This window comes from Mauremys reevesii, linkage group 17, assembly GCF_016161935.1.
Source record: "Mauremys reevesii isolate NIE-2019 linkage group 17, ASM1616193v1, whole genome shotgun sequence".
Lineage (NCBI taxonomy): Eukaryota > Metazoa > Chordata > Testudines > Geoemydidae > Mauremys > Mauremys reevesii.
The window spans coordinates 31214961-31237260 of record NC_052639.1 but is presented as its reverse complement, the minus strand read 5'-3'; the positions used below and the strand labels follow the sequence as shown (position 1 = coordinate 31237260).

At 51.0% G+C, this 22300-nt stretch overlaps 4 non-coding genes across 4 annotated transcripts; 3 read left to right on the top strand and 1 right to left on the bottom strand.

The window, feature by feature from the left end:
* Nucleotides 1-8535: 8535 nt before the first annotated feature.
* Nucleotides 8536-8607, top strand: TRNAA-UGC. The gene has a single exon. It is a non-coding gene; the product is annotated as a tRNA-Ala (tRNA).
* Nucleotides 8608-9831: 1224 nt separating this feature from the next.
* On the top strand, nt 9832-9904 carry TRNAK-UUU. The gene has a single exon. It is a non-coding gene; the product is annotated as a tRNA-Lys (tRNA).
* A 9006-nt stretch (nt 9905-18910) lies between these two features.
* Nucleotides 18911-18992, bottom strand: TRNAF-AAA. The gene has a single exon. It is a non-coding gene; the product is annotated as a tRNA-Phe (tRNA).
* A 2552-nt stretch (nt 18993-21544) lies between these two features.
* TRNAQ-CUG lies at nt 21545-21616 on the top strand. The gene has a single exon. It is a non-coding gene; the product is annotated as a tRNA-Gln (tRNA).
* Nucleotides 21617-22300: the final 684 nt, after the last annotated feature.

Below are 22300 nucleotides of genomic sequence, written 5' to 3'. Positions count from 1 at the left end.
CCTCCATCAACCTCAGCCTGGACCAATCTACACGGGAGGTCCACTTCCTAGACTTATAAGTGATGGTCACATTAACACCACCCTATACCGAAAACCTACCGACCGCTATGCCTACCTTCATGCCTCCAGCTTCCATCCCGGACACACCACAAGATCCATTGTCTACAGCCAAGCACTGAGCTACAACCGTATCTGCTCTAACCCCGCAGACAGAGACCAACACCTAGAAAATCTCCACCAAGCACCTGGCATTGGCCACTGTCGGTAGACAGATACTGGGATAGATGGACCTTTGGTCTGACCTGCACGGCCTTTCTTATGTTCTTATTTTCTTATTTGACCATGCACTGCGTGGCAAGGAAAAGACGGCATGGAAAGCCTTCCACTTAGTGGCAATACATTTTCTCGGAAACAACAAGGCAGACAACTACAGGTTGTTGGTGGAAAACCTCCACAAGGCTTACAAAAGCCTTGGTTGCAACATGTCACTAAAGAGACATTTTTTGCACTCTCATCTAGATTTTTTTTCCACCCAACTGCGGAGCAGTGAGCGACGAGCATGGCGAGCAATTTCACCAGGACATTGCAACAATGGAGAACCGCTATCAGGGCAAATGGAGCCCATCAATGCTGGCAGACTATTGCTGGACAGTGACAAGAGATGCTCCATTTAATGAATACAAGAGACAAGCCAAGAAGCGCCGAGTAGACACTGAATAGGACTAAACTATGTACAGAATAGCTTTTTGCCTTTTGTTTCCTAATACATTTAAGCTAGATAACCCTTTTGCTGATTTTTAAATTGTTACATAAACAGGAGAGGTGAAATATTATCATGTAAAGCAAACATAAACACACAAAAAGACCTAGGTTTAAAATTGATGATTAAAACTCTGCTATCTACACAATATACATAGACATAAAATGTAAAAAACTTAAATATCTTAGAAACAGAAGCCAATCAGTTGTTTTAATTGTCATATTTGAATTGAGCAAATCAAAATACATTCTAAATAGCACATTTGATCTCTGAAGCAGACGACTTCTGAAAAATTGTAGCCCAGTGTAAGCCAAGCAACCCCCTCCCTTGCTTTGTGCTGGGTGCCCAGCTGTGGGCTCGTGTGTGTGTGTGTGTGTGTGTTGGAGGGGGGGGGGTGTTGTGAGCACACTCCAGTCAGGGAAGGGGTGGAGTTGGCCAAAGGGGAAGGTTGAATCTTTAGCAAAGAATTCCTTTCTCCTTTGTGTTAGCTAAGTGTTGCTGTTAAATGTCATTAGACTAATGCAACATTTGAAACAATCTGACACTAACCCCACTGCCATCTCTGTTGCTGTAGTTCTCACACCCTCTCCTCTTGTCATGTCACCACAAAGCATGGTGTCTTATTCCCATAGCGTCCTGTAGGTTAGACAGGACTTAAGTTTAGAAGGGGAAAACTGAAGCATAAGTTCCCAAACCCCTCATTCCCAGCCCCAACCCAGAGCCCGCATCCCTAGCCGGAGCCCTCACACCCCTGCACCCCAACCCTTTACTCCAGCTCTCAGCCTCTCATCCCCAACCCCACCCCACACACTGCACCCCCAGACAGAGCCCTTTCACCCCACCCTCTGCCCTACCTCAGACCCCTCCACACTCCTAACACTTCAGCCTCACCCTGCCACACACCATCCATCTGCAGAATGAAGTTTGGAATGAGCACCAATAGACAGGTGAGGTGTCACACCTCACCTCCGTATTGGTGCACTCAGCAAAATTCATTCCGCACACGGACATAGCAAATTAGAGGAAACACTGCTCCTGACATTCAAACTCTCTCTCAGATCTTGAATTTCATACATTGACTCATCAGAAGAAAGTGCTCTCAAGTGAGCTACAGACCAACAGTGGTTCAGTGGAATTATTCAGCAAGTATTTTAGAAGACCTAGAACATTAGAGGAAATCATCACCTGCTAAGAGACAATTAATGGAGAGAAGCAGCAAGATTAATCCCGTACATTGGATTGGTTGTGACTTCTTTGCCTGATTTGAAAAAAGACCAAAAGGACCTGAGTCTCCTCGCTCACGATAGCCCCCTGCTCGGGCAATCACCACTGAGACTCTGAGGGGCGGGCGGCTGAGGGGTCTCACCAGATGTCCCAAAGGACGGCCCAGGTCACCATCACAGGGGATCACTCTCAGATCCAGCCCCACCTCTTGGTGAGGACCTCTGCAATGAGAGCAATACCCCTCCCCTGCCACACTCCACACACATCCCTCCTAGGTAGAGGGAGGGAAGCTGGGAAAAGGGAAAAAAGAAGCAAGAGAAGAGGGGAATGGAGGGAGGAAAGAGGAAAAGAGAAACAAAAAAGGACAAACCCCAATGTCCCCAGGGATTCCAACCATCAAAACCTAGGGAGGAAATCAAATTCTGCCACCTGAAGCCAGTGCTGTCTGTGCCTAGAATGCTGCCTGCGCCAGGTGGATCAGACTGAACAGGTTCCAAACCTCTCTGAGCCTCTTACCTTCTCAAAGGGAAGTTTGTTTTCGGCACAATCAGTGGTAGGAAAGGAGAAAACTCCACAGAGGTTCCTCCTCATGCTCACAACTCTGAATCCTAATTCTCTCTCAGCCCTCGAGGAGAGACCTCGCGAAGGTGACTTGCGGCAGCAAAGCCGGGAGGTCTCAGAGACAGACAGGCCCTGCACCTCTGTCCTGCCCGGCTGATGTCGGGGTCTCTCTCTCTCTGAGGTCACCCCCTCCCCACCACCTTTGCCCAATAGGCCGCGGTCCTGCAAAAGGCCTTTGTGATGTCACTGCCACACCCACCCTCCTCAAAGCTGATGTCCTGCCCTGGCCAGACTCGTTGGGTCTTTGAGTTGTTTCCCTGGATCTGGGGTTGCCAACTTTCTGACCCAACAAAACTGAACACCCTCATCCCGCCCCTTCGCAGAGATCCCGACCGCTCAATCCATCTCCTCAGTCGCCGCTCTCCCCACGCTCACTCACTCGCTCCTTTTCATCAGGCTGAGGAGGGCTGGGGAGTGTCCCTTTTCCACTGGGTGTTGTTGGGACAGACCTGGGAAGGAGGCTGCCTGCCAAACACCTTTAAGAGGAGCCGTCCCTCCCTGTCAGAAAATCATCTCCCTCCTTCACTTCAGTGATGGCTTCAATTGTTCCTTATCCCGGCAGAGCCGAGGATTGAAAGCAGCAACATCAAACCCCTGTGCAGCTAGCAGGAATGGACACACACACTCCCTTGTATCTCAACAGATATTTAGTTTTACTCTTGGTAAACTACAAGGCTAAAGGGACGGGCGGTGGCACCACATCTAAGGAATGAAACACAACACAATCATCATCCTTATGCCCATCGGTGCCTCTTGATTCTTCCTTTGTCTCTCTCTGACCACTGTCGCCCTCTGTCGGTTCACTGAGAGTGCCACACTCACTGCTTCCGACACACAAAGACTCACACACACATCTTGCATGCAAAACCTCACCAAGGAGTCAGACGCACCTGCTGGTTCCTGCACCCTGTTCTACAGAATCCAATCCCAGGAAAGCTTGTCAGGCCCACAGCTGGTGGGGAGTCCTGGGCTGGAGGATTTAACCTACAGTGACGGCACTCGAGGAAAGATGCTGAACGAGTGCAAGTTAAACATTGGGAGCTCCGCTTCCAGTCCCCTCACAGCTCAGTCCATCTCTCCAGGAAAGGGGCACATCTGAATTCCCAGCTGGCTCAGTCTATCTGCGTAGTTCTTGTTTACACCCAGTCAGCTCTGAGGCCTGTTTCGCACCCTGGGTTTGAGGAGACCGTCAGAACCGACTCTCTGCAATAGCAAAAGCAGGAGGCCGTGTTATTGCTCCTGTCCCAGCACAGACAGACAACGAGGGAAATGGTCTGTGTTGGAGGGTGGGGCTCCCTGCCCTTGGCTAAAGACCAGCACCTTCCTTTTCCCTTTGTCACTGTGAAGCTTTTCTTTCAGCAGCGAGCCCTAGAGCTCAGTTGCTGAGCGCTGCGCTTGTCACTGACGCCGGGGAGCTGCACCATCACTGGGCTCTTCTGCCAGCAAGTCCAACGAAAGGACTGATTTCCTCATGTAGCCTGCTCCGGGACCGTCAAAAGGATCTTGTCCCATTCTTCTTCATGGAAGGCCATCTTGTAGCCTGCAACAACATCCATGGTGTGATGGCAGCCTCAACATCGTTCACAGTCCACATGAGTGGAGACTGTTCGTTGATTCATCGAAGACGAGTCTTAAAGATGTTTTACTGCATAATGGCAATGTTTTGCCATCAATTCCACTTGGTCATGCAGTCCATATGAAGGAAACCTATGACAACATGAAACAACAACATGAAACCTCTCTGAGGCTCTTCTCTGCTCCACAGGGACGTCTGTCTTCTCACCAATTAGCAGTGGAAAGGGGAAAACCCCAAGGAGGCTCCTCCTCACGCTCACAGGCGTGACCCTGTATTCTCTCTCTCACTCCTCAAGGGGAGACCTTGAGAAGGAGACTCCTGCAGCAAAGCCATTTCCCACCCTGCAGCCTCTTTACCTGCCCCTGCTCATAGACTCTCTGTGAGGTCACCGCTTCCCAACCTCCTTTGACCAATCAGCCCAGCTCCTGTAAAAGGCTAGTGTGATGTCACCGCCCTGACAGCCCCTTTGCATCTTTGAGCTGCTCCTGCTGTGTCACACCCACACCCCCACTCACTCAGTGTTACTTCTGGACACGAAGCAGGCGACACATGAAAACATCAGAGGCTGCTCAATGGCCCATACTTAGTTTTGCAGAGATTTGTAGATGTTAAGGCAAGAAGAGACCTTTGGATCATAGAATCATAGGACTGGAAGGACCCCAAGAGGTCATCGAGTCCAGTCGCCTGCACTCAAGGCAAGACTAAGTATTATATAGATCATCTCTGACAGGGCTTTGTCTAACCTGCTCTTAAAAATCTCCAAGGATGGAGATTCAACAACCTCCCTAGGCAATTTATTCCACTGCTTAACCACCCTGACTCTTAGCAAGTTTTTCCTAATGTCTAACCTAAAGCTCCCTTGCTGTAATTTAAGCCTCTTGATTCTTGTCCTATCATGAGAGGTTAAGGAGAATAATTTTTCTCCCGCCTCCTTGTAACAACCTTTTAGGTACTTGAAAACTGTAATGTCCCCTCTCAGTCTTCTCTTCTCCAGACTTAACAAATCCAATTCTTTAAATCTTCCTCATAGGTCATGTTTTCTAGACTTTCATCATTCTTGTTGCTCTTCTCTGGACTTTCTCCAATTTCTCTGCATCTTTCAAAAAATGTGATGCCCAGAACTGTACACAAGAATCCAGTGGAGGCCTAATCAGCACGGACCTAGGCTGGGGAGACCTACAGAAGGAGACTCTCTGCAGCAAAGCCCCGGGGGTCTCTGAGATGGCCCCAGCCCTGCAGCCTGTCCTACCTGGCTGTTGTCATGGACGCCTGTGAGGTCACCGCCTCCCAACCTCCTTTCACCAATCAGCTGAGGTGCTGCACAAGGCCCTTGTGATGTCACCGCCTCACCCACCCCTGCCCTGCAGGGCTAATGTCCTGCCCCTGGCCAGCCCCTTTGCATGTTTGAGCTGCTTTCCTGTGACACCCCCACGCACTCAGGGTTAGTGCTGGGGATCAAGCAGGCAGCACATGGAAACCTCAGAGGCTCTCAATGTGCCACACTCAGTTTTGCTGAGATTTGGAGACTAAGGCCACAAGAGACACGTAGATCATCTCATCTGACCCCTCTGCACAGCCCAGGCCTCCTGTATGGCACTCTAGCAAGTTTTGGACCAAAGCAGACTCCACAAAGGCACCTCATCAAGGGATGGATGGAGAAAGCACCACTTCCCTTGGTGGTCTGGAGGAAATTGATGCTGTCGGGGGCAGGGAATTCACCCCAAGGCCACGCTTGGGAGTCTGTATCATAACACGCATGCACAACAGCACTGCACAAAGTTTGTACACGTCACCTTAACTCTGATGGTTCCTAATGTTTAAAGGCCCCCAGGGGTGCAACTTGGAGCTGGGGTACCGCTGAGCCCTCTATCTCCCAGCCTGGGCTCCTCTCACACAGCTGCTGGGAGAAGATGCAGCCTGCTCCCGGCCCTGCACTCACACAAACCTTTGCACAGGCAGGGACACACCCAGCTGCAGGGTATGCTGTCCTCCTCTCAATGTTTAAATTTGGCATGGAGAGTGCCTGACATCTCCCAACCGTCTCCCTGAATTCCTAGTTTAAAGCTCTTTGATCAGATGAGCCAGCCTCCCTCCTAGAAGTCTATTTCCTTCCCTACTCAGGTGGAGTCCATCCCGTGAGAAGAGTTCTCTGTCCCCGAAAGCCTCCCAGTGCCCATACGTCCCAAAGCCCTCCTTATAGCACCACTTCCTGAGCCAACTATTTATCATCACAATCCTGTCACCCCTTTGTCGCCCTTCCGTAGGGACAGGTAAAATCCCACTGAAGATCACCTGAGCCTCAATTTCCTTGAGCGTCTTACCCAGCCTGGCATAGTCTCCCTTGATCCTCTCTAGCGAGAATCTAGCCGTGTCATTCGTTCCTACATGAAGGATGATCAATGGGTTCTTACCTGCTCCTTTTAGGATCCTTTTCAACTGCAGGTCCACATCCCGTATTTTAGCGCCCGGTAGACAGCACACCCTTCTGTTCTCCGGATCGGCCCTGGTCACAGGCCTGTCCAACCTTCTCGGTATGGCATCCCCAATCACGTAGACCTGCCTTTGCCTGGTGACAGTGCGGTCTGCTAACCTATCCCCCGTTCCCCCTGATTGCAAGCTCCTTCCATTCCTATCCTCCCTTGTAGTCCCCCTTAAGCCATCCTGCATCCTCCTGGGGCCCAAAGTCGGTGCTGTCACCATCGACTCCTCCTCTTCTATCGGACTAGCCGCTATTCTCTTCTTCCTTGGTCTCCCACCGTCAGCTACCACCTGCTGTACCCTTCCTCATTCTCCAAACCTTCAAACCTGTTCCTTAGCTCTATTTCTCCTCACTGGCTCTCCTTTCCTCGGCCTGCTTCTCACGATCACATGCTTCCACTGCCCATGTTCCCATCCAGCATTCCCCTCACAGGCCTTAGCCCCTGCTTCCCCCTGTACCCCTGAGCATTCCCCTTCAGCCACAGCTTGCCTTTGCTCCATCAGCTGCTCAAGCCCCCTTCTAATCTCTACCAGGGTTTCTACCTGCATCTCTAGACCTACGATCTTTTCTTCCAGCAGCTCTATTAGGCGGCACTTCATGCATACATACCTCTGTTCCGGTGCCCCACTAGGACCATGTACATTCTGCAGCTGCTGCATGCGATCATCCTCATTGTATCCCCTGCTGCTTGGCTCATGGCTGCTGTTGTCTCTGCCTCTATCAGCCTTCTCACCTGGGGAACACAGCACCGCACCCCCTGCCCCTTCCGACTCCCCCTGTAAACTAACTCCCACTCAAACTCCCTGTTAGCAGCCCTGTTCGCCGGCTCCTGTGCCGCTGCCTGGCTGGGCGGCCGCTTTTATAGGCCCCCTCCTCAGCCTAGCTCCGCCCCCTACTCAGGGCTCGGCTGCCCGCTCAGCAGTCTGCCCCTACGGATAGATAAGTGGGGTTAAATCAGTTCTCAGCCTGAGTCCTTTGCTCTTAATCCTGAGGATATTGTCCCACCATGGGGCCATTTCCGCCTCTCTTCCTAGGGAAGAACAATTTTCCTTGCACAGACACAGGAACAGCAAGATCCTTCTCTGTCCCTTGTGCAAAGCAGGGGCCAAATTCCATGGAAACAATGGACAAGCAGGGGCCCTGGGCACATCCAGCCCTGGCCGTGAGATGTTCCTCCTCTTTCTTTATGCCCCTGTTGTTATTTCATGGATTGTCTGGGATGGGGAAAAGCTCAGTTCACTCCAGGAGGAGGGGGAAAGAACCCTGAAAGTCTCAGGACCCAACTCCTGCTACCAGGATCACTGAGGTGCTGGGAATCTGACTGTGTGAATTGTCAAGGTGGGGAATGAATAACAATTTACAACAAGATCCACCTCATTAATCACTGACACAGGCTAATCCTGCCGCAGATAGACGGGAAACTGGGAGTGATTCTTTGCTGTGCAGCCATGGAAACAGTGACCCAATTGCACCGCAGTGAACGTACTGGGGAAAGCTGGACTTTACAGGCAGGTGGAAAGAGCAGATCCTAGAAACACCTGGAGCTTCCCACACCACTGCTACCACCAGAGTCAGGCGGTGAGCGACTCACAGCACCCTCCTCCCATTACCTTCCAGCAGGGGTGGCAGCACCCCCACCCAAAGCAGGGAGAGGGCTGAGTGTATCTCTGCACCCTGAGTCCAGGGCACCCACTCTCTCTGCCCCACACATCGAATCTGGCCCTGCTGAAATGTGACCCCCAAGAACCAGCAGCCTCCAGGACAGCAGATTTGGCCTCAGAGCCGGGAATGTGTCCCTCATGCTGCTCTTAGGCCACTGGATATTCTGGAAACAGGAGGGCTCTGAGTGTAACCTATAGCCCACATCATCCATCTGGGGATGTAGCTCAGTGGTAGAGCACATGCTTTGCATGTATGTGGTCCTGGGTTCAATTCCCAGCATATCTAGGTTCCTTTCACCCTGCTGCTTTGCTCATGCCCAGAGAGGATGTGACCCTGCAGGAGTTTCAATCCTGCTCAGTGAGGGGCAAGTGCCAATTGCATGGAAGGTCTGGGTGGGCTTTCTGCTCCTAAGACTCCTCTGTACATTTAAGATTCCCACCAGTTGTGCTGCTTGGGACAAGAGTAGATGAAAAGGGAGAATCCTCCACCACTGGAGGGAAAGGTCCCATATGCACAGACTGAGAGGCAAAGACTAGACTTATTTTTTGTCTGGGCCCAATCTTTTCACCTGGTACAGCCCTTGTTCCAGCTCACGTGGTAGCTAGGGGATGTCTCATGACTGCAGCCATGTTTGTTCAGTTCCACCCCCTTATACAGCTTTGGCACAAGGCAGGAATTTTTTGTCTCTCTCCTGAGGAAGAGCCCCAGGTTTAAGGTGGATTCCTGTACCAGGTGACATGGTCACATGTCCTGTGAGACCCCCCGCAAGCCTTCATTCTTCCTGGCCTGACTCACAGATGGTGCAGGACAGAGCCATCTCCAGTCAGTTGTCCTGGTTAATGGGAGCATTCAAGAGTCCAAACCACTACTAATGGCCCACACTTTGCATCATTACAACAGGACCTCAGAGTTATAGTTCATATTTCTAGTTTCAGATCCAAGAATGATCAGTTCATACAAATAGGATGAACACACACAGTAGATTATAAGCTTTGTATTGATACATTACAAGAGACCTTTTGCATGAAGCATAGTCCAGTCACTTTATATTCACACTCATTAGCATATTTTCATAAAATCACACGGAGTGCAACATCACAGCAGGGAAAGGGTTTTACTGCAGCACCTGGAAGCAGTCAAGTTTCATGTTCTGGCTGTGGTATGAGTTCCTCCAGCTTTCTCGTAAGCACACATGTACCTTAGCGGGTGCTCTCGATACAGGAATGGCCCCGACACGGTAAAGTGATGGGGATTGCATTTTCCTTTTTTATTTCTGTATTTCCAATGACATTTCTGTTTGTGATTTCGTTTTGCTTCGTATATCTGTGTTTTCTCCTGGATTTGATAGCTAACTTAAAAAAGAATAAGGCCTCAGGGCGCCGGATGGAGGAGCAGGCTGGGGCTAGGACTGCTAAGAGAGCGAGAGTAGCAGGTTTTCTGTATTGTTTCCTGCCCACATTTTCATGACGAGTTTCTCTGCTGCATGAAATTTGCTTTTGTTAAATGTGAGCCTGGCTAGCTCAGTTGGTAGAGCATCAGACTTTTGATCTGAGGGTCCAGGGTTCAAGTCCCTGCTCAGGTGAAGAGGGAACAGTTTCCCCTCAAAATGAAAGACAGAATCTCTCCAGGATGTTATTTGACATCACTTCTTTTCACTAGGAAGGGCCACGTACTGCCTGGGACTGAAGGGGCAACTTCCTCACATGCCTATTGGCCTTTCAGTCTGGATTAAGAAAGGCCTCTGGGAGCTGCAGCAAACTGCTGCATGACAACTTGGTGAGTAAATGCAGGGCTGCCCCCACAGAGTCATCCTCGGCAGAGGTCTGGGGGTTCCCTATTGGTCCCATGGTGTACGGGCCAGCACTGGGGACTTTGAATCCTGCAATCTGAGTTGAAGTCTCGGTGGGATCTGAGGACACCTTGTGCCCCCTGTGCCACAAACCCTGCTGGGTCTTCCAAGGCTCTATCTTGCTTTCTCAAATGCCATGAAAACCTGTCTTTTGCCCACTAGCTGTTGTGACTTGAGCACAAGAGGGGACGTTTGATCCAGAAGCCTGGCCATGCCTGGAGTTCTGTAGATAGGGATGCAAGCGCCATTTCTGCTGAGTCCTGAAGCTGGGCTGCAGCCTGGCCTAGGAGGCAGCCCTATTGGTTGACCTACTGGCCCAAAGTCACTTGGGCAGTGTTGGTGTTCCCCAGGGATGCTGAAGGGCCTAAGGGAGGGAGGCTCAATACTCCCCCCTATCAGTCAGGGCGGAAGAGGAGGGCTGCAAGAGTGGGCAGGTTGATGGCTGGGCCTTCTAGCGTTCGGTTGGGGACATGGTGGGGAACGCGAACTGGGAGAAATGGTTGCTGGCCTGTGAGGAATGGTTTGGCCAGTGGCGTAAGTGGACCTTGTCATTACCTACAAGGTTGTCATGCTCAAGACCCATCTGTGGGGAATTAACTCAGACAGGTATTTCCCTCTGCTCCACGAGTGCTGCTGAGACCGAACACATAAGAACATAAGAAAGGTCGTACCGGGTCAGACCAAAGGTCCATCTAGCCCAGTATCTGTCTACCGACAGTGGCCAATGCCAGGTGCCCCAGAGGGAGTGAACCTAACAGGCAATGATCAAGTGATCTCTCTCCTGCCATCCATCTCCATCCTCTGACGAACAGAGGCTAGGGACACCATTCTTACCCATCCTGGCTAATAGCCATTTATGGACTTAGCCACCATGAATTTATCCAGTCCCCTTTAAACATTGTTATAGTCCTAGCCTTCACAACCTCCTCAGGTAAGGAGTTCCACAAGTTGACTGTGCGCTGTGAAGAAGAACTTCCTTTATTTGTTTTAAACCTGCTGCCTATTAATTTCATTTGGTGACCCTAGTTCTTGTATTATGGGAATAAGTAAATAACGTTTCCTTATCCACTTTCTCAACATCACTCATGATTTTATATACCTTTATCGTGTCCCCTTAGTCTTCTCTTTTCCAAGCTGAAGAGTCCTAGCCTCTTTAATCTTTCCTCGTATGGGACCCTCTCTAAACCCCTAATCATTTTAGTTGCCCTTTCTGAACCTTTCTAGTGCTAGAATATCTTTTTGAGGTGAGGAGACCACATCTGTACACAGTATTCGAGATGTGGGCGTACCATGGATTTATATAAGGGCAATACTATATTCTCCGTCTTGTTCTCTATCCCCTTTAATGATTCCTAACATCCTGTTTGCTTTTTTGACCGCCTCTGCACACTGCGTGGACATCTTCAGAGAACTATCCACGATAACTCCAAGATCTTTTTCCTGACTCGTTGTAGCTAACTTAGCCCCCATCATGTTGTATGTATAGTTGGGGTTATTTTTTCCAATGTGCATTACTTTACATTTATCCACATTAAATGGCCTTCCACTTCTTGTGCGGCAATAGGACATCCCTACCTAGTCAGGAGAAGTGCGGCTTTTCTGCCGTATTAGAAGAGGGGTTGGGCTTGGTGGGCTTTGAAGACTTTTATAGCTCTACTGTTTTGTTTTTCAATTTTCAGTGAGTGGCTGAGCTGGAGGGCAGGTCAGGCCTGAGGGGAATGATGGGGCAACCGCACAGAACGCAACTGACTCTTCCGATATGGCCGTATTTTTTTTATCCCACTGGGTGCAGCACCGGGTATGGGATGGCCGATGGTGGGGGAAGGGGGAGCCCCCCCCTCTAGTGTTCTTCTACTCCCACCTTACACCCTACAGGATTTTCAGTGGGTGGCTAGGTGGAAGGTGCTTGCAGGATGGCTTCATCCGCAACAGTGGCTGCCCTCACAGCGGCGGCGGCCACAGATTGGCTCAATCTGAACAGAGGTCAATGTACCACTAGGTGAGACAGGCCAATTTTAGGGAGCTTCCTCTGAAGGTGAGCAACTGTCCCCAGAACTTACTGACAGGAGCTTTAAAGTATTTGCAAGTGTGCATGACCAGCATGTGCAGAGCAAAGGCTGCCCAGGGGCACTGTGTCAGGCTCTGGCACCGCTTGAGACAATGGACCATCTTCAGCCACCAGGTAACCCAGGATCTGAGACAGGAATGGGGTAAGGAAGCAAGTCAAGCTGAGCAAGGCAGGCAAAAATTCATCTCGCCTTCATGGGTGCTTGCAATGATGCTCTTTTCGTGTGCCAGGGCTGACAAAAACTTCCCAGACAGAGAAGCAGCAGGCCCAAAAAAGTGCTATTCGGGTGCTGACTTAGCTCTTTATGCTATTATGTGCCAGCAATGACACTCTGCCAGGTACATTGGCCAATCCAGGCAGTCTATACGTAAAATAATAAACGGACACAAATCAGACATCTAGAATTATAAGATTCATAAACCAGTCAGAGATCACTTCAACCTCCCTGGTAACTTGATTACAGACCTAAAAGTTGCAATATTACAACAAAAAACCTTCAACAACAGACTCCAATGAGAGACTGCTGATTTGGAATTAATTTGCAACGTGGACACCATTAAATTAGGCTTGAATAAAGACTGGGAGTGGATGGGTCATTACACAAAGTCAAACTATTTCCCATGTTTATTTGTTCCCCTACTGTTACTCACACCTTCCTGTCAACTCTTGGAAATGGGCCATCCTGATTATCACTACAAAAGGTTTTTTTCTCCTGCTCATAATAGCTCACCTTAGCTGCTCACTCTCATTATAGTGTGTATGGCAACACCCATTTTTTCATGTTCTTTGTATATCTATATCTTCCTGCTGTATTTTCCACTGCAGGCATCCGAGGAAGTGGGTTTTAGCCCATGAAAGCTTATGCTCAAATAATTTGTTAGTCTCTAAGGCACCACAAGTGCTCCTTGTTCTTTTCGCAGATAAATGAATGGAGGTTAAGTCCATGAATGGCTATTAGCCAGGAGGGGTAAGGAATGGTGTCCCTAGCCTCTGTTTGTCAGAGGGTGGAGATGGATGGCAGGAGAGAGATCACTTGATCGTTACCTGTTAGGTTCAGTCCCTCTGGGGCACCTGGCATTGGCCACTGTTGGCAGATAGGATGCGGGGTTGATGGACCTTTGGTCTGACCCAGTATGGCCATTCTTATGGTTTTATAAAGGTAGGGGCAGAGCCTTGTGGCAAAGTTTCTGTGGTGTAGGGGTTATCATGTTTTCCTAACACGCAAAAGGTGCCTGGTTTGAAACCAGGCAGAAACATGGTGGCTTATTCCCAGCTCCTACTGGCCTGTCCCTGCTGTTGTAGGAGCAGCAGTGATTTCTATGCTCAAAAGTTATCTTATACTTCCCTGCTCCCACTTTTGTCTCCTCTCCTCTCTGAATGCCTGTGAAGTGGCTTTCTCCCTCCCGCCCCTCCTGGAATGCTGGTGGGATGAATGGGCTGGTTGAAGAGCAGAAGAGCTCCCAGGTAGACAAGGTGTCTGGGACTCTAATTAGGCAGCACTCACGCACCCAGAGCATGGACACTGCCCAAGGTGGAGTGTGACCAACCAGATGCAGCCAAGTCATCTCTAGTCGCAGGCCATGAGGTGCAGGCCCTTAAAAGGGGAAGGGGCCCTGTGCTCAGGAGAGCACTCACAAGCTTGTAGCTCCAGTGAGGCCCTTTGCCCGGAGCGCCTGGCCAGTGGTTCTCTGCGTTGTATTTCATTGTGCCTCAGGGAGACTTACCTTCATCGCACTGTCCATAGCTGCGCTGTGTGACACTTACTTTGCAGAATCCTGACATCTCCAGCGCTGTGCCTGTCCTGGGAGCGTGAGTATGCGAGTGCGAGTGTGACTCCCCCCCGCCCTGCTTATTTTGAGCTTAACTGTCAGTATAATAAATGTGCTGCTTTCTGCCAAACTCTGGTGGGTCATTAGTCCTCCCTTTGCTTACTGGCTGGCCCAATTTTGGGTAACACTCATGATAACCCCAACCCTGCATGGCAGAGGGTGGTGAAATGAGCTGAGGAAAAGCCTTGGCATCAGCAGGGGAAAGCTAGAGGATCTTGGCCAGTCACCTTTGAAGCCTTGTGGCTTGGCTTCCTCTGCCCTTGGATGTTGGCCTATGGCAGCCGGCTCTTCTGTGTGACTTGGCCAATGGGCGCGGAGTCGGTCCTCGGGGCAGGGGCAATGAATGGAGACACTCCCCCCACCCCAGGGGATGCTGGGACATGCCGGCCATTTCTGGGAGTGGCACAGAGGGACGGAGGCAGAGTGGGCAGGGAGCCACCTCAGTGCTGCTGGCACATCTCTGCACACCCATGGGGGGAGGGGAGCAGAGGGCCTCCATGTGCTGCCTGAGGTAGGGCAGTGCACAGAGCTGCCTCCTCCCGGGTCTATTACAGGAGTGGGTGGGTGGGGTCTTTGGCCTGCGTGGTGCAGCAGGTCGGACTAGATGATCACACTGGTCCCTTCTGACCTTAAAGGCTCTGAGTCTAAAAGGGAGAGGGAAGTAAAGGAAATACTTTTTCAAGAAGTTAACCAAACATTGTAATGCCAGGATAACTCCAACAGCTCATTGTATAGTCCCACCCCTTTCTTCTTTCATTGTGTGTTGAGTGACCCGCAGCACATGGATTCTGTCATTCCATTGATAAAGTGATACAACATGATTGAAATTAAACCAGCTCCCAAAGGAGAGAATATCACATCCCTGTATTGGCTGGGAATTGAACCCAGGTCAACTGTTTAGAAGGCAGCTATGCTCACCACTATACCACCGGCAAAAGTGTTCCTTATGCTTGCCCAATGAGGCTAGACCAGCATTGAGGCATTTTTCTGCCTGTTAAAATGTACTGATGCTCATCACTTAAAAAAAACACCTCCATCTTCACCTGGGTTTGAATCATCAGCCTTCAATTAGCCACCAAAGTTGTTAATCTCAGGGTATGTCTACACTACGGGATTATTCCGATTTTACAGAAACTGTTTTTTGGAAACAGATTGTATAAAGTCGAGTGCACACGGTGACACAATAAACACATTAATTCGGCGGTTTGCGTCCATGTACCGAGGCTAGTGTCAATTTCAGAGCGTTGCACTATGGGTAGCTATGCCATAGCTATCCCATAGTTCCTGCAGTCTCCCCCGCCCATTGGAATTCTTGGTTGAGATCCCAATGCCTGATGGGGCAAAAACAGTGTCACGGGTGATTCTGGGTAAATGTCGCCACTCAATCCTCCCTCCGTGAAAGCAACGGCAGACAATCATTTTGTGCCCTTTTCCTGGATTGCCTGGGCAGACGCCATAGCACGGCAACCATGGAGCCCATTCAGTCTTTTTTCACTGTCACCATATGTCTACTGGATGGTGCTGACAGACGCTTAAAGAAGAGAATGACCTGGGAGTCATTCCCATTTTTGCCCAGGCACCCCCGGCTGATCGCACCGAGGCTAGCCAGGAGCACTCATGGGACAGCGATGACGGATACCAGTCCTACTGTACCGTCTGCCGTCCGCCAGGGAAGGGAAGAGGATGGTGCTGTGTAGCGCTGCAGCACCGTGTCTCACAGCAGCATCCAGTAGACATACGGTGAAAGTGAAAAAAGGTGAGAAAAAATTTTTATCCTCGGCTTTCACGGGGGCGGGGAATGACACATACCCGGAACCACCCACAACAATGTTTTTGACCTTTCAGGCTTTGGGAACTCAGCCAAGGATGTAAATGGTTTTTGGACAGTGCGGGAACTGTGGGATAGCTACAGTCATCAGTCGCCCTCCTCTGTGAGTATCCATTTCATTCTTTGGCTTTCTGGTACACTTGTCTCAGCTCCTTAAGTTTCAGCACTGTGTTGAGTCCCTACTGTAGCCTCTGTCCATCATAGCCTTGGAGATTTTGGCAAATGTTTTGGCATTTTGTCTTTTGGAACGGAGTTCTGATAGAACGGATTCATCTCCCATGCAGAGATCAGCTTCAGTATCTCCCGCATGGTCCATGCTGGAGCTCTTTTTGGATTCTGGGACTGCATGGTCACCTGTGCTGATCAGCGCCCACGCTGGGCAAACAGGAAATTAAATTCAAAAGTTCACGGACTTTTCCTGTCTACTTGGCCAGTGTATCCGAGTTCAGATTGCTGTCCAGAGCGGTCACAATGGTGCACTGTGGGATAGCGCCTGGAGGCCAATACCGCCGAATTGCGCCACACGAACCCTAATCCAACATGGCAATATCGATTTCAATGCTACACCCTCGTCGGGGAGGAGTACAGATATCGAGATAAGAGCCCTTTATATTGATATAAAGGGCTTCGTTGTGTGGACGGGTGCAGGGTTAATGTGATTTAATGCTGTTAAATCTGATATAAACTCGTAGTGTTGACCAGGCCAGAGAGAGCAGCAGGTTTCCTATTGTTTCCCGCTCTTGTTTTCTTGACTAGTTTCTCCTCTGCACCAACTTGCTCTTTGCTTTGGGAGCCTGGTTAGCTCAGTTGGCAGAACATCAGACTTTTAATCTGAGGGTCCAGGGTTCAAGTCCCTGGTCAGGTGATAAACTACTCCCAAGATCTTACACTGTCTTGCTGGAGTCCTCTTGGAGGTTACTTTTTCTCTGCAGGATTTTTCCTTTCCTCAGAAGGGCCTTTTGTGTTGTTGGGTTTGAAGGGGCAACTTCCTGACAGCCCTCTGTCCTTGCAGCCTGAAGGAATAAAGGCCTCTGGGCATAGAGCATGTTCCTCCCTGCACACACACACACACACACGAACACACAGAATATCCCTAAGGAATTAGAATCACCTGCTGCCTTCCCCTGTCCTGCTGGATCCCCAAATGAAGATGCTCTTCAGCCTAAACCCACGTCCCTCTTTCCCAGTGCCCTCAGACCCAACCTCAGTCCCTCCTATGCTCACTGCTCCTCACTCCCAACCAGAGCCTGCTCCTCTTCACCCTTCTCCTCAATCCCAGTTTAAACAGCCACACTGGGCTGGACCAAAGGCCCACCTAGCTCTGTGTTTTGTCCTCTGTCAGTAGCCAATACCAGGTGTCCTAAAAGGTAACCAACAAGGCACCACTGGGAGTTGAACCCAGGCTCTGTTGTTTACAAGACAGGTGCTTTAGCCAGCTAAGCCATGGTGCCTGCCTGTGGCTAAAACACACTGTCTGCCCACACCTGACTCTCTGCCATCCCCACTGGGGCCTGACAAGCTTTGCTTGTGTTTGAATTCTGCAAAGCAGAGGAGCAGGTGACGTTTTCCTTGCAAGCTCTGTGTGTGTGTGTGAATCTTGGCCAGGTCTGCACTGCAAAGTTATTTCAGCATCATTATATTGCTCAGGTGTGTGAAAACACACAACGCTCCCTCGGTTGGCAGCTTTTGGCTGGTGCACACACTGCAATGCCACGTCTGGCGACAAAATTGCCCTGTTTTGGTGACAAAATAAAACCACCTTGACGAGAGGCCTAGAGCTTTGTGCAGCAAACTTAAAGTGACAAATTTTCAGTGTAAATGCTGCTGGTCATTATATCACTATAATGGCCTCCACCAGTATCCCATAATGCCCGCCGTGAACTCGCCTGCCCTGCATTCCTGCTACAGAGGCTGGGCCCTCCTTTCAGAGCCCTCCCATTTTTAAAAGTCCTGGGGTGTTGTTCTCCCTGTTCAGGCACCCTGGGGCCCTGCACTTCACACAGCTCTCCCTGATTTCAGCTGTTAGTGAGGGAGCCTCACTGCTAGCGCAGACTGGGCAGTTTCTTGCATGACAGACACTGTCCCAAAGCAGGACTAAAATTTGGGACTAGATTCATAGACTTAAGGTCAGAAGGGACCATTATCTCACCCATCCACTCCTGTAACAAAACCCTAACCTATGTCTGAGTTACTGAAGTCCTCAAATCGTGGCTTAAAGACCTCAAGGTGCAGGGAATCCTCCAGCAAGTGACCCGAGCCCCACGCTGCAGAGGAAGGCGAATGTCCGAGAACAATTCTAGGGGCAGGTGAATGCAGAGCAATGACACTGGAGGTGCCCAGACCTCCAATGGGGGCAGCGTGGAAATTAATAATGGGAAGATCATTTGCGAAATTAGTCGTCACTGACAAGCTTTGTCTCTGTTCCTGTTTCACACTGTGGTGTTAGTTAGAGGAATCAGTACAGATTTGTACTATATTAATTAAACACTTAATTTTATTTACCCAAGCCAAAAACTTAGTGTCACTTATTTTTTCTCTGTCCTATCAAGAATGAATTGAATTTCGTGACTTTCTGGAAAGTGCAGCGAGATGAAATGTGGGGAATTCAGTCTGTGTGTTTGTGAGCTGATGTTTTCCTCTCACAGGTCAGTGCCTGCATTGAAATACCAAGAGGGATCTAAGGGCTGGTGTACGCTGGGCACTGAACTGACAGAGTGACGTCTCTCAGGGTGTGAACCCCCCAACCCAACCCAACCCAACCCAACCCAACCCATAGAGTTAAGGTGACCTAAGCCCTGGTTAGATAGTGGTAAAGAAAAGGAAGAATTGTTCTGTCAATGCAGCTATTACAGGGATGGGAAAACCCCTCCAATCACTGTTTACTCCAAAGTGCTATAGCAATGCCACAGCAGCATTTTAGGTGTCCACAGAGTGAAAGTAGATCTGGCTCCAGTTTGCACTGTGGATGCTCAGGCACTAAGATTAGAGTGATAATAACAACAGCACAGTGCTTGTGTAGTTGGCAGGATTTGAACCTGTGCGGGGTGACGCCAATAGATTTTTAGTCCATCGCCTTAACCACTCGGCCACAACTACTTGACATACAATTATTCCACTACATGATGATTCTGTTCTCACTGAATTGTCACTTCAAATTGCTCAGACCAGCTTCCCCAGCACGCTCATGACTGCGCATCAGTGTAAGTGTGCCCTTGGGTGAACAGTGAGAATTCCTGCCCATTTCCTTCCAGCTGGAGCAGGATGAGAGTGTGTTTGTGTGAACGACATTGCTGTAGATTGTTGTTCATTCCCCACTCTGACAATTCAGACAGTCCCTTTCCTAGTCAAATCTCCAGCACATTGTTCCAGGGGCAGGATTTCTCTGGGGCACTGAAATATTTCAGGGGGCTGGTGCGTGAACTCAGCCTTGCATTCCACCCTTGATGTTACATGGACTAACAGCAGCAGCAGAAAGAAAGAGCTGAGCCAATAGCTTCCTGCCAGGGATGCAGGTGCCACAACCCTCTGTCTGACCATTGCCATTGCAGGAGAGAAGGGTTCACTGGAATCGAATGCCCTGGTTCAGACCAGAGACACAGGAAGATTTCACTGTTCATGGATCTGTGCAAAGGAAATTGTGTCTCTGTGAAATTGAGGTGGGAAATGAAAAGTCCACGTGGTGGCCCAATGCTCTAGGGAATGTGGGTGAAGGACTCGGGCTGAGAAATGATTTAACAGGGGTTTGTTTCAATGTATTGCCCCGATTAAAATCGATGGCTAAAAGGCAGCCATGTTGTTAGCACTTGTACCGGTGTTGGGACATCCCAGTGGGTGTCAAGTCCATTGCCTTCACCAGGGGCAGTCAATTATTTTATCAAGGTACAAATTTCTTGGCCAAGGTATAGTCAAGGTCTAGACGCCAGAGAAAATAATGCACTGCTGATAAGAAGAAGTACATAAAAAGATTTTGCAGCCACCATGGGCATAACAATGATGTGCCATGTTTCACTCTCCTTTCCCTTTGGTGCCACCTCCTTTCCCTTTGGCCTTGTAGTTGACCAAGGGCAAAGCTAAACATCTCCTCAGATACCAGGGAGTGTTTATGTCCATTCCTGCGAGCTACACCGGGGTTTGATGTTACTGCTTTCAATCCTCTGGCTCTGCCGGGATAAGGAACAATTCAAGCTGTCACTGAACTGAAGGAGGAAGATCAGTTTTTGACAGGAGAGGGACACCTCCTCTTCAAGGAGTTTGGCTGGCAGTCCTGGTCCCCAGGTCTCACCCGTGGGGCTCCAGCAGTTTTGGGACCGGGTCACTCCCTTGGCCCCACCTGCTGCCCCCAGGCGCTCCCCCCCAGGAGCCCCAGCAGTGCCGCGGAGCTGAGCAGCCTCAGCCAGCGCACACCCATGGCGGCCGGCCCTCTGCATGGCAGGGCAGGGTGGGTCTGTGCCTCCGCGCTTCCCACCCCGAGCCCCTGCAGCCAATGGGATGCTGCGGGGGTGATGCCTGGGGGCAGCAGAACGTGGAGGCCCCCCAGCCCACCCCACCTTGGACACCCCGGTAAGCACCGCACCCCTTACTCCCTCCCAGAGCCTGCACCACCATCCCCTCCCCACATACCCCTCCTCCTCCCCGCAAACTCCCTCCCAGAGCCTGCACCCCTCTCACACACACCTGCCCCCAACTCCCTCTCCTCCACACACACCCTCCTGCCCACCCTAATCTCCCTCCCAGAGCCTGCACCCCCACCCCTCCTCCTGTTCCCCCTACTCCCTGCCCCAGCCCAGAGCCTGCACCCAGCACCCAAACTCCCAGAGCCCTACAAGGAATTTTTGTACTCAAGGCAAGGGCCGGCTCCAGGCTCTTTGGCTGCGGGTCCTTGAGTCCCTGTCGGAGGGAAGGACCTGCCACTGAATTGCCACCGCCGCTTCATTCATCCTTCGGTGGCAATTCGGCAGCGGGTCCCTGAGTCCCTCTCGGAGAGAAGGACCCACTGACGAACTGCCACCAAAGAAGTGGCAGTGGTAGAGCTGCCGCCGAAGCGCCGCTGATCGTGGTAGAGCTGCGCCCCTCCACTTTCTGCAGCTGAGGCAAGTGCCTCACTCGCCTCGCCCATGTTACGGCGCTGCAAACTCCCTCCCAGAGCCTGCCCCCCAGAACCCCTCCCCCACCCAAACTCCCTCCCAGAGCCTGCCCCCCAGAACCCCTCCCCCACCCAAACTCCCTCCCAGAGCCTTAGGCAGGTGAGGGGCAGAGTTTTGGGGGGCGGGTTCTGGGCTGTGTGAGTGACATTATTGGCCCACTGGGAGGACTGGCCCTGGCCCTAAGGTAAATTGAGGTTGAGACCCATGTGTAAAGACCCATGTGTAAATTCACTGGAACTTTTCAAACTCTCCACAGCTTTGCCAATTTTCACCAGGAATTTTTCTCCATTAACAAATTCTCACTTGTTCCCTACCAGTTGGTGACCATTGCACCAGGGGCATGTCAGTCTCAGGGTCCTGATTTCCCATTGACCCTTCCCCCTTCTATTGGGACTGGAAACTAGCCAACCAAAAACCCCACTAAGTTTTAGTAAAGGGCCAACAGTCCCTTACACAAGCCAGCCCTGTGAGAGTCACCAATGTGCAGAGAAGGCAGTATGAGCTGGTCCCATGGTGTAACGGGCAGCACTCAGGACTCTGAATCCTGCAATCTGAGTTCAAATCTCAGTGGGACCTTGTGTTAGCTGGTGGTAAAGATCTGGTGCTCAAAGTGCTTTCTTGTCTCCAGCTATGTAAGAGTGAATCATTTCCTCCTGCTGGGTGACTCCTCCTACTGGAGTCAGGTCTTTGGTGGGGGTCTAGAAGTGGCTCTGGGGGTTGGGATTCTCACTGCTTGACCTGATGCCCACAAGTTTGGTGCTTGTGGCCACACTTTTCCTCTTGCCCACATGGCACTTGAAGAAAGCAGGGCCAGGCTTGGTAGGCAGGAGGGAGGAAGAGCAGGGCCGCCCAGAGGATTCCGGGGGCCTGGGGTCTCGGCGCGGGGGCCCTTCCGCTCCGGGACCCGCTGCCAAAGTGCCCTGAAGCTGCGGTGGGGCCCCGCTGCCGAATTACTGCCAAGGGGACCCGCCGAAGCGCAGTCCGGTCTTCAGCGGAAATTCGGCGGCAGGGGAGGTCCCCGCCGCGGGTCTTCGGGGCACTTCAGCGGCGGGTCCCGGAAGGGAAGGGCCCCCTGCCGCCGAATTACCGCCGAAGACCGAGCTGAACTTCAGCGGCGGGTCCGCCCGCTTCGGCGGTAATTCGCCAGCGGGGGGTCCTTCTGCCCCGGAGCGGAAGGACCCCCCCGCCGGCGAAGACCGGGAGCGAAGAAGCTCCTGCGCCCGGCCCCGCAAGAGTTTTCCAGGCCCCCCGGAGCGAGTG